This window comes from Pinus tabuliformis, chromosome 7, assembly GCF_031772625.1.
Source record: "Pinus tabuliformis cultivar Carrire ecotype Pingquan chromosome 7, CPIR1, whole genome shotgun sequence".
Classification (NCBI taxonomy): Eukaryota; Viridiplantae; Streptophyta; class Pinopsida; order Pinales; family Pinaceae; genus Pinus; species Pinus tabuliformis.
This window is the reverse complement of record NC_142293.1, coordinates 1,545,905-1,562,962: the sequence shown is the minus strand read 5'-3', so window position 1 is coordinate 1,562,962 and position 17,058 is coordinate 1,545,905. Positions and strand designations below refer to the sequence as shown.

Genomic DNA, 17,058 nt, shown 5'->3' with positions numbered 1-17,058 from the left:
GGCAGATAGATGAAACTGCAACTCTGGAGAGATGCACATGCATATGGATCCGTGGGCCTCATCCATACGGTTGAGGTACTTGGATTTCTCTATGGCTGAAGTGGGTTCCACTTCTGTAGCCATGGTAATCCTGTACAACCCTTTATGACAAAGGTATCGAGCCATTTGGTCCTTCCATTCGTGATAGTTGTACAGTGTTAGGATTGATGCTTTGGGAAACTCCATTTTTTTGTCGATCTTCGATCTCCAAGCTATGATACCTGCAAAATAAAGTACTGGTGTGCCTTTTATCTAGCAACCTATGGGCTCTGATACCATGTAAATGTGTTAGAAAACCTGCACAGATGAATCTAGCTAGTAAAGGTTGAACACACAGCTTTGCAGAGCAAAAACACTAAAAGAAAATCGAAAGAACAAAAGAATGATGCATAAGAAAATAGGTTACAATGCTCATGATATAGCATTACTGGGTGAAGATCCCAAGGTAATGCACCATAGTGGTGATCAATGAGAAGACTCAATACCTACAACAAGTTCCGGAGAGAACTAGCTAGTTGCGGAGTGAAAGAAGGAGCAAATCAGGGAGTAAATCATGCAGAGGAACTAACCAGTTGCGGAGTTAAAGAAGGAACAAATCAGGGAGTAAATCATGCAGAAGAACTAACCAGTTGCGGAGTTAAAGGAGAAAATCAAGGAGTAAATCATGCAGAAGGAATCTTGCATGTAGTCCCATGCTCTAACTAAAAGTCTGCATGTAGGTGTCTAGTAGTTCCAACACATCCATGTATATAATGCAGCAATAATATATATAAATTTGTATAACGCAGATAGTCGATGATCGTGCCTCCTCTACTCCAACTTGCATCGTTTCTCACTCAGATTGCATTGGTCCTCTAAGATCGCATATAATACCCACTCTAGCACACTCATTGTAAAAAAAAATGTAGAGTAATGCTCCAATCAACCTGCTACATGCGATTCTAGTTGTAAAAATTCACAAAAATGTAAATGCAATGTGAATCCACATTCATTTACTAGCACCAACTGGTCGGAGGAGTGTAGAAAAACTTTATTTTGTTCGAACACAACCCTCATGTTTATCAATCCCGCTAGAGCTTCAACTTCTCTGTTATTGACAATACAATTATCGATCGAAAATAGATCAAATCATGACCTTTATTAAGCATTATTCTTACAGCTTCGAATGTTGGCATGTAACAACATTGGTTAATATTTACTTCTTCATTCGTTCGAACACCATAAGATTGGTGATCCTTGTGTGTAGAAAGTGAAGCGGTTGACATAGCAGAAAAAGAGGATTCACCAATGTCGTGGAAGGTCGAATTAGCTGTGGTAGTGATTGGAAAAGTTTTAGACTTATTTGATCCAGTTCTCTCTGCACTAGATCTAGACCTCTGTGCAGCCTATTGTCTTTGCTTTTGTTTGCATCTAGACTTTCAGTTCTGGAACCAGTAGAAGATATTGGCCTCTTTTATTGCTTTAGTTCTTTCATTTGGTATTTTTAACTGATGATATAGAGTGATATATTCACTTGTGTGGGTTCCATTGTTTACCAATGTTGAGGTCAAAGTTTTTTACTAGTGTAAGAATATTTTGAAAGTGTTTGAGGTGTGCTACACATTCGCATTTTGTCAACAAATTTTTCCAAGGCCAAGTCCTGGGGGGCTTGTTTCTCATCCTAAGCCATTCCATTGACAAGCATCTTCTCTATGCTCAATCTACCATCTCTAGTACTATAACCAAATCAGATTTTGTTTAATGGAAACTTGTTAAAGTGAATCCTAAATGAAGTACATCTTCCACTACTCAATACAATGTGGGTTAGCATGGAATGATTCAAAACATAGTGGTTCCAATGTATTTTAAAAGTGATGGATTTGGCAATCATGATGTCCACTTAAAACCCTGAGTCAGATATGCAAAGAAAATATTGGAGGTCCAGTAGCTCCTTCCAATTTTATACTCTCAAAATAATTGATGTTTATATGATTTTCCTTCCTTTTGTATTTTCCTACTTCTTTGCATAACAATCTCATGACATCCTACACACAACCCATAAAGCCTTTGAATCACATTTATTGGCCAATCATGTCTTTAAGGAACATTGTCTTCCCATGAGGTACCACTACTCTAACATGGATGTTGACAAGATTGTTCATTGCTTCATGAGCAACTCCCCCTGAGATCATGATGGATTCATTATGTTATTGAAATCATAGGTTGTTCCTTTTTCTTCCTCTTCCATACTTTGGTAGGTTTCTTTCTGCATTTCTTTTTTATTTAGAGTTTGGTCTGGTTTGATTTGCTTCCATCATCTATTTAGGATTCTTTAGGGTATATGGCAACCTGAAGTCATTGGATTTGTGTCCAAAGTTGTGACACAAATAACACCTTATTTGACCAAGATATGGTTGAGCTGGTGTGTGGCTTTTTGTGCCCCTTTTTTCATATAGTTTACATTCAACAAGTTTATGTCCAAATTCATTGCACAAACAATGATAATCATGGATATGATTTGTGTACCTAGTTGTCGATGTTCTCCTTTGTTTGCTTGTTGGATAATACCTTCTTGTTTGTTGCATGTTTTGCTGATACCTTCTTGATATTCTTGTTCTTACAATCTACTGCCACGTGTCTATGTTCATGGCAAGAAAAACATGTGACGGTTTTCCTAGGAGAAAAGAATCTCCTTTGAGATCTTCCAAACTTTTTCAACTCATTTTCAGGAGAGAATGATCTTCTTGCAATGAACCCTTTCTTCATCTCATTCATTGGCTTTTGATATTGTTGCTTGTTTTTTTACTTTACAAAACATGTTGTTGTTAGACTCTTCTTCTGTAGGTCCTTTTAGAGCTTCTTCATTATCATCTTTAATGGTTTCCTTTGCTGAGTTCTTCATGGAGGCAAGGTCCTCTTCTAGCTGCTTACACAACTTATTCTTTTCTTCTAACTTAATTCTAGTTGAATCAACCTCAACTTCTAATCTTTTACACTGTAGGTCTCTCTCCTTGATTTTACTGCTCATCACCTCTTCTATTCTCCTTGCTTCTTCAATTTGTGTCTTCAGGCTGACAATTTCCTCCTTGTACTCATGCTCTTTCTCATCACATATCTACACCAATTTCTTCAAATATTTGTTTTCATTCTTCAATCTTTCTATACTAGCCAATGATAAGTCAAGCATAGCTTGATTTTCATATATTTTTCCTTCATGAGAGTCAGACACATTCACACAGGTAGAGGCAGGCTTCATTTAATTGAACACTTTCCTTTTGACAGGGTTTTTTCTCCTTCCTCTTTCCCTTTCCGTTCTCTACATTGTTGTTGCTAACCTCTTCATGCATGAGCTGCAATCTATCCCAATTTTTTTTTGCAGAAGTTAAATCTATTATTGTATCAAGATCCTTATTATGAAGATTGTTATACATAACATATTTTGCTTTAGCATTCCACTATTTTTCTTGCAAAGAGGGAGAATCTTTGCAGTAGTCATCACATACTAGTTTCCATACACCAGGTCCATAAGATATCAGTTCATATTTTACCTTATCTCTCCATTCATGAAAGTTTGTTGCACTCAACACATGTACACTTTGATAGTCCATGACTCAACCAAATCTACCTTCAAGCTATTAGGCTTATACATAAGGAACCTGCTTCGATACCAATTAATGAAAACTTGACTAAACTGAGAGGGAGGGGGGGTGAATCAGTTTAGCATATTCATGGACATTAAAATTATTTTCTTTAAACTCATTAACTGAAACATTACATGAGCAACTTAACAAATAATGACCAACAGATTGAATATGTGAACAACAAGTAATAAGCAAACCAAAACATCACATGAACACATAATAACAACACATATTGACACTAGATATATGTGGAAACCCATAAAGGGAGAAAACCACAATTTTATTATTGTTGTGATGCAAAGGCAAGCTTCTACTCCTTATTACATTTGATTTTTTGTAGGCTCCAAACTACAATAGGTTTCTACCTCAATTTTTTGCAAGCTTCAACTGCAAGGAAGCTCCAAATCCCATATGTTTTCTGTAGGCTACAACCCACAGGTGGCTCCTACGTCAACATGCTCGAATACGATGTTTATCAAGCCACTACTTGAAAGGAGACTACCATCTCTTGATGCAAACAAGAAATAACAATGTGTTGGTTTACCTGGTCATAATTTTTGCATATCTCCATCTTCATTTCTGCATCTTCTTCCCTTCAAATCTACTTCACATCAGCTTCATAAGTGCCAGGTAACTAATGCATAATAGCTCAATCATCTCCCTCACATTCTCCCATTCTCTAACCTCTCAATGCCTTCCAAAATCACATCTTTTATAAAGATAGTTTGTTGGTTGTTTGTATCCCACATAGGAATATGAAGTGAATAGGCTTGACTCTTTTCCTTCCACTCATTCATTTCCAAACTCTTCATATCTTGAATATTAGAGTGAACAAATAAATAATCCATCCAATATTAATTTCATCCACATGTAATCATTAAATGCATCAACCTAATGCCAACATCAAATACCAATATTTATCATTAATGCATCACAACAATCTTTGCAACATATTTGCCTTTGCCTTGGAGTCTTGCCTTTGCATCACAACAATTCAGCTCAATCAACAATTTCACATCACAACAAATTCTTCAATATAGAAATATTTGCAACATTATCCAAGCATATCACAACTCGTTTGTGTTTCTCCCTTGCTTGCTACTCTTGTGCCACTCCTTTGCTTGTTGCTCCTTGTGCAAGATGATCCTTTGCTTGCTTCTCCTTGTGCTTGCTTCTCCTTTGCTTGCTTCTTTGCAGCTATAACAACATATGTCTTCCTCTGCTTCTTTGCCTTGATCGCAACCATGAATGCTTGTTGTTTCTCCTTTCCTGCTGCTACTCCTGCATACCTTGCTGCTCCTTTCCTTACTACTCATTTTCCATCAATGACAATATTTCTAACAATAAACATTTCCACCCCAATTATTATGGTCAAATACCATGGTAATGACCCCTAGTATCCAAATTTCCATGGTTTGGATTATGTACGCAACTTTTACTCATAGGACCCGCTTATTTACATGACCCTTCTTCATAGGAACAATGTATGATTTTTAAACTTCAAATTTTTTATCCATTTGTAGCTGAAATACCATTTCTATGTCGATATCCTCTGTACCAATATTCCTGATATTTGCATTAGCTCCACAATCATCATATTATTAATGTGTTGACTTCAAAGACATATTTGTCAAGTAGGTTTCCATCAAGGACATAATGCCAACAATCTCCCCCTTTGGACTTGATGGTGTTAAAAATAATATTGAGAGGGGGGGTGAATCAGTATTAGCAAGTCAATAATTTTTCATTTCCATAATTAGATTCATATACGCTACCTCAGTTAATGGAACTCGCGTGTATACGCAACTGTGTTTAAGGTAACTAGCGTATATCCTGCAAACTTATGATTCAATTAATTCATCATATGTTGATCTTTAATCAGTGCATCAGAACCATATAAACAATAACTAGGTGCAGTAAAAACAGAACAGACAATCACACACAAGAACACAAGATATAAGGTGGAAACCCAATGTGGGTGAAAACCACCTGCTGCAATCGTCTCTATCTTTAAATTAGAAACTTCTTTTTACAATTTTTGTATTGGTGCAGTCTTATACTAGTACGCAGGCTTCTACCTGCAGAAGGCTACAACCTTCTCTCGTTCTCCAGCTTCTCCTGGAAGGGAGCTACAACCCCCTAGCTCTTGTACTAGCTGATATGTTTACTAGTACGTAGGTGCCGGCCTATAGAAGGCTACAACCTTCTATTTTCTTCCAGGGACCACATGTCATAAATTTTCAGACTGGATCCATCAATAGCATCATTCAATCATCAAATATTTCTGCATCAACCAATCTCCTTTGCACCAACCACAACTGAATCAATCAATCACTTTTACAACCCTTCAGAATGCTGTAACCAGAATACAGTAACCAGAACCCAAGCCAGAACCCAAAACACTGCAATAGCAAACAGAAGCAGCTAAAACAGAGGTATACACTACTTCAATGTCTCAAACCTGCGTGCATACGCACTTTTCTCAAGGCAAACCTGCGTACAGATCTGCAAATCAAATTTAAGATGTATACGTTGTTTTGATATGCAGAACCAGCGTGTATACGTGCCTTTTCTAAAGTGAACTTGCATACAGATCTGTAAATGATGATTTAAACTTTACAACAATTTCAGACTTCAGTTATACCCAGATCATCATATTTACATACTACAACATGCGCCAGTTATTCAGATAAATGATCAAAACCACATAATGATACTTCACTTCAAGCCTTAAGATCTTGACTCATCATTTGATATTATCCTTCATCAATCGCTAAGGTTCATCCTTGGTTCAAATCCAGCTATGCACCATAACCCAATAACTAGATCTTGCTCTTCATTAGATATTCAATACTTGAGTACATTTGCCTAATGATCTTCTCCTCCTTTTATAGTCTTAGGCCTTACTCAATACCATGGACCAAAACTACTTAGGACCAATACCTTGGACCAAATACCTAGGGTCAACACTTCGAACCAGATACCTTAGACCAATACCATGGATCAAAATACCATGCACCAAATACCACGGACCAAAACTTAGTTTTCCAACATGTACGCGCCTTTCCTTCTGTGAAAGTGCATGCGTACGTTATACGCCCCTTTTGGTTTGCTAACCCGCGTGTATACGCGGCTTTTTCAATGGGGAACCTGCATATACCTCTCTTTCTTCATTCTGTGAGTCTGAATTGTGATCTGTCATCTGAGAGAGTTGCCATCAAGGACAACACTTGTGTCATAGTGCCAAATCTGTGTTATAATGCCAACAATCTCGCCCTTTGGACTTGATGGCAACCCCAAGTCACTCTCCCCCTTTGTCATCAAGGGCAAAGGGTTATGCTCCCCCTGAGTTCATGCTAAATTCTCTGATATGCTGAAGTGTGCTAATTGAGCTCCATGCTCCCCCTGAATATAAGCAAGGTCTGCAAAAAGATGTTCTAAAAGAAGAACATGACTCTATACATACATCATAAATGACCTTCCTATCACCAATGACTCATTCATACATCCATCCGCCAACCAAGTGGGGATATACGAAGTTTGACTCATCCACCCAACCAAGTGGGGATATACCAATTGATTATACATGTCAAAACAAGAACATTACATCATCCATCCCATGCATAGTGGGGTAACAAAATAGGTCGTTTCATGACCTTTACATTAAAAGATATACATGACATATATAACAGAGACCAAATATCTAAAACAAGACCATGATAGTCATCAGCAACTATCATCAGCAGCATTTGTCAATCAGCATCCAGGCCAGCAACCATGTTCTCCCCTTGAACCTGATCCAACTGTGTGAATTTGTACCAATATCTTCTAAGATAATGCCAACAATGAATTATTAGAAGTATATGCTCCCCCTGAACCTGTGCCAAATGATCACTGTCAGACCCATATTAGACTCCTTTCATCCTGAGTCTAGCCCACTTCTTTTCTTTAAACCAACATATACGCGACTGTATCCACATAAACCAGCGTATGTATGCGACTATGCTTCAAGAAACTCGCGTATAACCACTTTTCTCTGAAACAGATAAATTTTAACAGCAGGATGATGCATCAACTACTCCCAGCTTCTGTCTGAGATATTCAAATGTCTCTTTGGGTAGTGGTTTGGTGAATATATCAACAACCTATTCTTTGGAGGGAACATACTCTAATTTGACCTTTTGTTCAAACACTTGTTCACGTAGAAAATGATATTTGATGGGTATGTGCTTGGTCTTGGAATGCATGACTGGATTCTTTGAAATACTGATGGCACTTGTATTATCACATAGAATGGAGATGGGTGGAGTACATGTGATATGAATTTCTTGCAATGTTTGCATCATCCAAAGGAGTTGTGTGCAGCAAGATGCAGCAGCCACATATTCTGCTTCAACTGTAGATAATGCAATTGAACTTTGTTTCTTGCTGAACCAAGACACTAATCTGGAACCCATATAGAATGCACCACCACTAGTGCTTTTTCTGTCATCAACACTTCCTGCCCAATCTGCATCTGTATATGCATGAAGTGTAAGATCTGTATCTCTAGGATACCATAAACCAAAATTCTGAGTTCCTTGAAGATATTTGAAAATCCTTTTGACTGCCTGAAGGTGTGATTCCTTTGGATTTGCTTGGAATCTTCCAACTATTCCCACTGCATGCATGATGTTTGGTCGGGTACATGTTAGATAAAGCAGACTGCCAATCATGGATCTGTAGGTTGGTTGATGTACTGCTGTTGATTCATCATTTGAGCTGAGACTGCATCCTATTACCATTGGGGTACATACTGGTTTAGAATCTTCCATGCCGTATTTTTTCAAGATCTGCTTGAGATATTTGGTTTGTGACAGAAAAATACCATCTTTATTTTGTTGAACTTGTAGACCAAGAAAATATGTAAGCTCACCAAGCAGGGACATTTCAAATTCTTGCTACATTACTGAAGCAAAATTCTGACTCATGGCTTCTTCATTGCTACCAAAAATGATATCATCAACATACACAACAAGTATTAGCAATTTATTATTGTCAATCTTTGTATATAGATTGCTATCAGCTGATCCTTTTGAAAAACCTTGTTGATGGAGATATTTGTCAAGACGGTAATACCAAGCCCTTGGAGCTTGTTTTAGACCATAGAGAGCCTTTCTGAGTCTGCATACAAGTTTTGCATCATTTCCAAGAATGAATCCGTCTGGTTGCTCAATATAGACTTCTTCTTCTAAGTCTCCATTAAGAAAGGCATATTTTACATCCATTTGGTATACTTTGAATTTCTGAAAACTAGAAAGAGCAAGGAACATTCTTATGGCTTCAAGTCTAGCAACAGGTGCAAAAGTTTCTTCAAAATCTATACCTTCTTGTTGAGCATATCCTTTACAAACAAGTCTGGCTTTGTTTCTAATAAATTCTCCATTTTCATTCAGCTTGTTTTTAAATATCCATTTAGTTCCTATGATATTATTATCATGAGGTCAAGGAACTAATTCCCAAGTATTATTCTTTTCAATTTGCTCAAGTTCTTCATTCATGGCCTTGACCCAACATTCATCTTTGCATGATTCATTTACATTTTGAGGTTCGGTGGAGGAAAGCAATGCTAGATAGCTTGAAGCTTCTGTAATAGTTCTTCTTGTCTGCACACCTGCCTCTTTCTGTCCCAAAATTTGAGTCTCTAGATGATTTTTCTGAACATACCTGGATGGAGTCTTTTCTTCTACCGTTATCTGTTCTTCTGGTGCTTCATTGGTTTCTTCTTCAGAATTAGTCTGATTTGATGTGGGAGGATAATCCTCATCTTCTTCACAATCTTCGGTTTTTACTTGCTTTGGATTTTTGCATGCTTCATCAACCACAACATCAATACTTTCAATAATTTTCCCAAGTCTTTTATTATAACATTTATATCCTTTACTTTGGGAAGAGTAACCAAGGAGAATGCCTTCATCTGCTCTGGGTTCAAACTTACCAAGTTTTTCATCAGTCCTTTTGATGTAACATTTGCTTCCAAAAACTTTGAAGTATTTTACAGTAGGAGTCTTACCATACCAAAGTTCATGTGGAGTTTGAGTGTTTTTTACTCGAACATTTGCTTGGTTGAGAATAGTGACGACAGCGAATGCAACTTCACCCCAGAAGGTTGTAGGAGTTCCAGACTCATCTAGCATAGCACGAGCCATTTGTTGAACAGTTTTGTTCATCCTTTCTACCACTCCATTTTGTTGAGGAGTCCTTGCAGTGGAGAATTGCCTTTTTATTCCATGTTCTTCACAAAAGTCAAAGAATTCATCCGAGGTAAATTCCCCTCCTCGATCAAATCTGAGGCATTTGATTTTGCGATATGATTCATTTTCAACCAAAGCTTTGAAGGCTTTGAATTTTTCAAATGCTTCATCTTTATGCTTTAGAAGTCCTATCCAACACATTCTGGAAAAATCATCAATGAACAATATAAAGTATTCTTCTCCACGAGGTGACTTTTTCCTTGATGGTCCACATAAATCAGTATGAACAAGTTCAAGAGGCTTACTAGCTGATCCTTCCTTTTCAGGGAAGTGCGCTCTGGTTTGCTTACCAAATTGACATGATTTGCATATTGTATTTTCTGGGATGCTGATATCAGGAAGATCATGAACAGCCTGGAATCTGCATGCTTTTCTTATTTGAGAGAAGCTTAGATGCCCCAATCTTCTGTGCCATAGCCAGTGTTCATCATTTTTTGCTTAGATAGCATTGTTGTTGTCCTCCCTTGAGTATGTATAAGTTGTTTGGAGTTCTTATACCTTTGATCACTGTTTCTCCTGTATCAAGCTCATGAACAACACATCCATTTGATTGAAATACTACTTCATTTCCTTGATCACACATTTCACTGACACTCAACAGGTTATGCTTTAGACCATCAACATACATAACATTCCCAGCTTTAACTTTTTCTTTTAAGAGAACAGAACCTTTACCTTTTATGACAGCAGGAGTGTCATTTCCAAATGAGACCTTCTTTTCCTTTTCTAAGGCATTATATGACTGAAGTTTTTCTTTGTCTCCTGTCATGTGTTTTGAGGATCCACTGTCGATGTACCACTGATTTTCTTGTCCTTCTGCATACAAGGCTACACCACATCTTTCTGTTTGCAGTTCTTTCTTTCTCCATATTTTGGGACTTAGTGAAGTTTTCTCCTTCTGAGATGTTTGCCGAAATTTACTCCTGCATTCAAACTCTTCATGACCGAAGTTGTTGCAGATAGAGCATTCTATTTCATTTGCAAGAAGAGAAAAGTTATTGTAGGTCCGTTTCATGATCCCTGTCACATTCCTTTGATTTCGTGCTTGTCTAGTCATGATGGTCTTGTAAGCAACACATTGAGCAACTTTGTGTCCAAAGTTATGACATGAAAAGCATTGGCCATTAAAGAAGTTCCTGCAATTATCGAATCTACTGACCTGGTGATTATAGTTTCTATTGATATTCATTCTTGAAACATATTGAGTATGATTTACCTGAGGTTGGTTGTAGCTTCTGTTCATCCTTGAAGTAAATTGAGCCTGATTTACCTAGTGAGCTGCTTTATGCCTTTGCTGACGATTGTCAAACTGTTCACTGCTCTTTGCTGCATCAAGATAGCTTTTAGTGGAGGTTAACGGCTTCTGTGCTTGAGATGCTTCTTCAGTATATCCAAGACCTATCTTTATCAGAGGAGAACGCTGCACTTTGATAATTTCATTTAAGGTTTATGTTCCTTTAGCAAATTTAAGATTGAGAGCTTTTGTTTTCTCAGTATCCTTTCTTAGACCCACAATTTCACATTCTAGTTTTTCATTGTGTTTTTCTCTTTCAGCAAGTTGGAATGTCAAAGTATCTATAATCATATTCTTTTCTTCTAAACAAATTTTGAGTTTAGAGATTTCTTCATAAAGGTCATCTTCATCTAAAGCATCCAAGAAATCATCATCTTCAAAAGCCATCAGAATTCTATAGTCATTACTATTTTCATCTTCATCACTAATTGATAAACCATCGCTATCTTCATGCGTATAGTAGCTCTTCTTACTTACACTTTGTTTTCTATTCCATTTTGTTGATTCCTTACCTTTATCAAGCTTATCTTTATGAGGACATTTGGCAGCATAATGACTGACTCTTCCATAAGCAAAACATTTGAAAGGTAGTTTACCTCTGAATCTTCCGGAACCCCATTGAAGGTTCTTGACAAAGTTTGCTTCTTCCTCTCCTTCTGAAATATGTCTTGATTCATTGAGTTCTTCTCTTCCTGAAGCTTTAAATGCGGCTTCTCTCATATCTGATGGACCTCCTTTTCTCATCTCGAAAGCAGTCAAGATTCCGTGCAGCTGTGTCATAGTAATGGTCTGAAGATCATGCTTTTCTTCTATGGCAGATACTTTTGATTCAAACTTAGTAGATAGGGATCTTAAAACCTTTTCAACTAAAGTAACTTCTTTTATCTCTTCACTCAAATTCTTCATACAATTAACAATCTCATCTATACGTAAGAAGTAGCTAGCTTTACTTTCATCATTGTGCATTTTGAGAGTTTCATATTGAATTCTGAGAGTTTGCAATTTTGCACGTTTTACTTGATTGTCTCCTTCATAGCTTAGAACAATCTTGTCCCATATTTCTTTGGCAGATTTGAGCTGCATAACTTTGACAAATTATGATTGTGATAGACTCCCCAATAAAGTATTGACAGCCTTGGCATTGGTTTCATATTGCTTTTTACCTGCCGCATCTGTAGGAATTGTTGATGGAAATGTATATCCTCCTTCCACGATTTCCCAGACATCTGTTCCAAGAGATTGAAGATAGGTTGTGGTTCTTACCTTCCAATAAACGAAGTTGCTCCCATCAAAGATTGGTGGTCTGATGGATCCCTCTCTTTCGTGGTTACTCATGATGATGGATCTTCCTTCAAGCGATCAAGCTTCTTCTGAAGGACCTGCTCTGATACCAATTGTTGGAAATAATACTGAGAGGGGGGGTGAATCAGTATTAGCAAGTCAATAATTTTTCATTTCCATAATCAGATTCATATACGCTACTTCAGTTAATGGAACTCACGTGTATACGCAACTGTGTTTAAGGCAACTAGCGTATATCCTGCAGACTTATGATTTAGTTAATTCATCATATGTTGATCTTTAATCAGTGCATCAGAACCATATAAACAGTAACCAGGTGCAGTAAAAACAGAACAGACAATCACACACAAGAACACAAGATATAAGGTGGAAACCCAATGTGGGTGAAAACCACCTGCTGCAATCGTCTCTATCTTTAAATTAGAAACTTCTTTTAACAATTTTTGTACTGGTGCAATCTTATACCAGTACGCATGCTTCTACCTGCAAAAGGCTACAACCTTCTCTCATTCTCCAGCTTCTCTTGGAAGGGAGCTACAACCCCCTAGCTCTTGTACTAGCTGATATGTTTACTAGTATGTAGGTGTCGGCCTACAGAAGGCTATAACCTTCTCTTTTCTTCCAGGGACCAAGTTTCATAAATTTTCAGTCTGGATCCATCAATAGCATCATTCAATCATCAAATATTTTTGCATCAACCAATCTCCTTTGCACCAACCACATCTGAATCAATCAATCAATTTGACAACCCTTCAGAATGTTGTAACCAGAATACAGTAACCAGAACCCAAGCCAAAACCCAGAACACTGCAATAGCAAACAGAAGCAGCTAAAACAGAGGTATACGCTACTTCAATGTGTCAAACTTGCGTGCATACGCACTTTCTCAAGGCGAACCTGCGTACAGATCTGCAAATCAAATTTAAGATGTATACGTTGTTTTGATATGCAGAACCAGCGTGTATACGCACCTTTTCTAAAGTGAACCTGCGTACAGATCTGTAAATGATGATTTAAACTTTACAACAATTTTAGACTTTAGTTATACCCAGATCATCATATTTACAGACTACAACATGCGCCAGTTATTCAGATAAATGATCAAAACCACATAAAGATACTTCACTTCAAGCCTTAAGATCTTGACCCATCATTAGATCTTATCCTTCATCAATCGCTAAGGTTCATCCTTGGTTCAGATCCAGCTATGCACCATAACCCAATAACTAGATCTTGCTCTTCATCAAATATTCAATACTTGAGTACATTTTCCTAATGATCTTCTCCTCCTTTTATAGTCTTAGGCCTTACTCAATACCATGGACCAAAACTACTTAGGACCAATACCTTGGACCAAATACCTGGGGTCAACACTTCGGACCGGATACCTTGGACCAATACCATGGATCAAAATACCATGGACCAAATACCAAAGACCAAAACTTAGTTTTCCAACATGTACGCGCCTTTCCTTCTATGAAAGTGCATGTGTACGTTATACGCCCCTTTTGGTCTGCTAACCCACGTGTATACACAGCATTTTCAATGGGGAACCTGCATATACCTCTCTTTCTTCATTCTGTGAGTCTGAACTGTTATCTGTCATTTGAGAGAGTTTCCATCAAGGACAACACCTGTGTCATAGTGCCAAATCTGTGTCATAATGCCAACAGATGGAAACCACTTTGGTGTTTAGACACCACCTACAAACACACTTGCAAACACCAAGTCTCCTCTCCATACACCAAGTCTTCTCCCCCCCTTTGAAATTAAGGGAAAATGGCTGAACCAGGTTGAATGAAGTACTTCCTGTATAATAAGGTGAATCATGAAATATGCATACTAACCATGCTCGCCCTGAGCATATGCTAGACCTTCTAAAGATATACAATAAAATTTATGACTCAACCAAATAACCTTTCCTATCACCATGATTACATCAGTTACCCAACATATGGAGTTTACAAATTTTACATCAATGTCCCAAAATAATGGGTTTACATACATAGCATGACGTGATCCCAATTTTCCATACATGACTAAATTTTACAATGATTTACAACATGGGATTTTCATGACCTTTACATCAAGAGACATACTTATAAGCAGAAACATGGACCTCAACAATGAGGTAGCAAGATCGTGATAGTCATCAATGACCACCAAGCACCAAGTAAGAATCTGCAACATAATCATCTGATCGCAACAACATAGATGTCATAATGACAACAACATGAACATTCTCATCATCAATATGTAAGATAAGATAGTGTAGCATCAATGTATCCAATAACATCTATATGTGACCAAATATGCAATGCTTCCAAGCATCACCAATCATTGAGTACGATAGAAATGATCAACAACAACATCAACCAACATCATTAATGAACATAGCATATATATTTTCCTTTTCAATGAAATATGAACTCATCATAAGCACCATCATGTAACAATCAGTTCTCAAGAAACCATAATGCCAAGAATGGGCTATTAGAAGCATATCAAATGCTCCCCCTGAACCTATGCCAGTTCTTCATCATCAAATCTTAAGCAACATAAGGGCATCACCAACATACTGCAACAAACCAATGTCAGAACCAATAAGGCAATAACGAATTGATGGAAGCATATGAGAAGCTCCCCTTGAAACTGTGCCACTACTTTTCATTATTAATAAGCATATGCGACTGTATAAATCAAAAACCGCATATATACGTGACTGTCTTTCATAATATTTGCGTACATAAAATAAAATGTTGATGTTTATAGCCACAACTCCCCTTGAACATGACATGTATGTTAGAACAATTAGCAGAGTGAAGAGGCAAGAACCATTCCTAATTTATGTCTAAGATATTCAAAGGAATCATGTGGAAGAGGCTTGGTGAATAAATTTGCAACTTGTTCCTTTGAGGGAATATATTCCAACTTGAATTTTTGCTCAAGAACTTTATCTCTAAGAAAATGGTATTTGATTGGGATGTGCTTAGTTTTTGAGTGCATGACAGGATTTTTAGAGATACTTATGGCACTAGTGTTGTCACAAAGAATAGGTACAAGTTGAGGACAAGTGACTTGAATGTCCTGCAATGTTTGGATCATCCATAGAAGTTGAGTACAACAAGAGGAAACAACAACATATTTTGCTTCAGCAGTTGATAAAGCAATAGAACTTTGTTTCTTACTAAACCAAGAAACTAAGCAAGGTCCCAAATAGAATGCTCCTCCACTAGTACTTTTGCAGTCATCAACATTACTTTTCTAGTCTACATTTGTGTAAGCATGAAGTGCAAAATATGTGTTTTTTGGATACCAGAGACCAAAATATTGAGTTCCTTGCAGATACTTGAATATCCTCTTGACTACTTTGAGATGAGTTTCCTTAGGATTTGCTTGGAATCATCCAACTATGCCAACTACATGCATAATGTTTGGTCTTGTACCGGTAAGATAAATCAAGTTGCCAATCATAGATCTGTATTCAGGTTGATTAATTGTAGGAGAATCATCATTTTGACTGAGATTGCATCCTATTACCATTGGTGTGCACACATGTTTACAGTCTTCCATTCCATATTTCTTCATAATCTGCTTGAGATACTTGGTTTGAGAAATAAAGATACCATCTTTAGTTTGATGAACTTGAAGACCAAGAAAGTATGTTAGCTCACCAAGTAAAGACATTTCAAATTCCTGATACATAGTTGAAGCAAATCCTTGATTCATAGATTCAACATTGCTTCCAAATACATTCTTAACATGTTAATTTCCTTGATCATACTACTTTCTTTAGTTTCCAGTTCTTTGTTTTCATTCCTGAGTCTATCATTTTCTTTCAATGTTTTCATTAAATCATTTTCTTCACAACTATATGATTCATTAGTTGATTGATCTTCAAGAGCCATAAGTATTTGGTAACAACTGTTAGAATATGAATTTGAATATTCCTAATCATCATATGTGCTTTGACTATCTTCATTAGAATAAAAACTTTTCTTGGCAGAAAACTTCTTTTTGGCATTCATGTCAACATCCTTTCCTTTTTCTTTCTTATCATGATTTTCTTTATATGGACATTTGGATGCATAGTGACATACTCTTCCACAAGTAAAACATTTAAAGGGAAGCTTACCTTTAAATTTACCAGTTCCCACTTGCAACTTTCTCACGAAATTCACTTCTTCCTCATCTGAAATGTAGCTTGTATATTTAGGCTTTTCTTTTTATTTCCCTTTGTATGTGGATTTGAAGGCTACTTCTCTAATACCTGATGTACCCCCTTTTCTCATCTCAAAGGTTGTCAATATCCCATGGAGTTGTTCAAGGGTAAGGTTCTTCAAATCATGAATTTCTTCAATGGTAGATACTTTGGAATCGAACTTTGGAGTTAGTGATCTCAAAATATTTTCAACAACAGTAGTATCCTTTATTTCATCACCAATATTTTTCATTGAGTTAATAATCTCATCTACTCTAAGGAAAAATCTTGAAATGGTTTCATCATCAT

At 37.0% G+C, this 17,058-nt stretch overlaps 1 pseudogene; it reads right to left on the bottom strand.

Moving 5' to 3' along the window:
* Positions 1-960: 960 nt before the first annotated feature.
* LOC149244845 (uncharacterized) overlaps positions 961-17,058 on the bottom strand; it is a 78,907-nt pseudogene continuing 62,809 nt past the window's right edge.